A 1,885-nucleotide genomic window follows, 5' to 3' on the forward strand; every position below is an offset into this window, starting at 1 on the left:
GTGGAGAATGCTAGAGCCGGACACTCAGCACTCTCTCCTATCTCCACACCCCCTGGCATGTACATCCACTCACATGCAAATAAATACTTTCAAATAAACATTTTAGGTTATATATGTTTACTCATATACACATAAATTAAGTCTTAAAAATGAACATCTTAGATTATATATTTCTAAGTGTGTTCAACAAATTTCTTTATGTATTATTTAATGTCCTTTTGTTCATCATTAACCTTGAGTTTGATTACACTTATAAATGGCCTCTCATTTTCAAGACATTTTCTTATTGATTACAGTGAATATTAATTCATATATATTGTTGGTCTATCCTGTATCTATTTGTTTTATTAATATTTTACTTTTCCATTTTCATCGATGTGTATGGTTTGCATATGTGTTTGGTCACCCATGTGTGTATGTTTTTATATGAGTATGCATGCATGTGGAGGCTTCAGGTTGATGTTTAGGATCATCATCAACAGATCTTCCACCTTAATCACTGAAGCTGAGTCTCTCACTCAAACTCAAAGCTGACCCATATGGTCAATCACTAGCAAGCTTGCTCTGGGGAATCCCCTGTGAGGCTGGAATTACAGGCAGGCCACCATGCCCATCCAAATTTACCCAGTTCTGGGGATCTCAACGCTGGTCCTTATACTTGCATGGTAAGGGCTTTAACCACTGAATCATCTCCCCAACCATATCTTGTATCTATTTACAAGATAAAGCATACCCTCTTTATATATAGGCACAGATTTTTTTCAATAAATTGGAATCACTGGATCAATTGGTGTGCACACTTTATTCATGGGAAATTATTTAACTCAATTTGTATGTGCTTTATCACTATCTATGAGTTATGTGCATGAGAATCAATTTTTGTCTTTATGACTAACTGGATAGTTTTTAAACTCACGGTAATCCAGTGACCAAAGAATCATTGTATTTTTCTTTTGGTTTACATTTCCACGGTGCATTATCTTATATTATCTGTAATTTGAACAGGATCTAGTATCACTTTAGAGACAAAACTCTGGGCATGTCTGTGAGGGAAGTTTCTAGCATAGGTTAATTTAGGTGGGAAAACCCTATGGGCTCAGATTCCGAGGGCTGAATGCCAGCCATTCATCTCTCTCTGCTTCCTGACTACAGTGAAGTGGCTGCTGCCCTTCCTCCTGTCACCAGGCTTTCCTGGCCATACCACTTTGAAGGATGTGTGATCCTATCTATTTTTCAAATATTTGTTTATTTGTGTGTATGCAAGTGCATGCACATATACAAATATGTGTGGCGTCCAAACATACATGTATGCACAGACCAGAAGAGCACACCAGATCCCTCCTCCATCACCCTTCACTTACTCTTTTGAAGTGGGCCTGTCCCTGAATCTGGAGCTTCTGTTTGCTCACCTAGGCCAGAAGCCCCAGACTTCTTCCTGTCCCTGGAACTGGGGTCACAAGCATGTGTGAGATGCCTGGCTTGCTGCATGGGTGCTGGGATTCAACCTCTGGTCCTCATGGTTGAACAGTGAATGCTCTTAACCACCAAACAATACCTCCATTTGTTTTAACAATTATTTATTAAAATATAATTCTTATTTCATACAATTTATCAGAGCATATAGCTAAGTACATTTTGTGTTTTTATCTTTAATTAATCTTCCTTAATAATAAAAGCAATTGCTGCCTTTACTTATTTAACATTCTCTAAAGAGCCTTTCTTGTTAATGGCTACTTTATTTTATTCATTTTTTCAAGATATGGTTATTTATTTATTACCATTAAAGACTTATATATTTTGTTTTGTGTTTTGTTTTTTTCGAGACAGGGTTTCTCTGTGGCTTTGAAGCCTGTCCTGGAATTAGCTCTGTAGACCAGGCTGGTCT

The sequence above is a fragment of the Microtus ochrogaster genome, unplaced genomic scaffold (assembly GCF_000317375.1).
Source record: "Microtus ochrogaster isolate Prairie Vole_2 unplaced genomic scaffold, MicOch1.0 UNK47, whole genome shotgun sequence".
NCBI classification, from domain to species: domain Eukaryota; kingdom Metazoa; phylum Chordata; class Mammalia; order Rodentia; family Cricetidae; genus Microtus; species Microtus ochrogaster.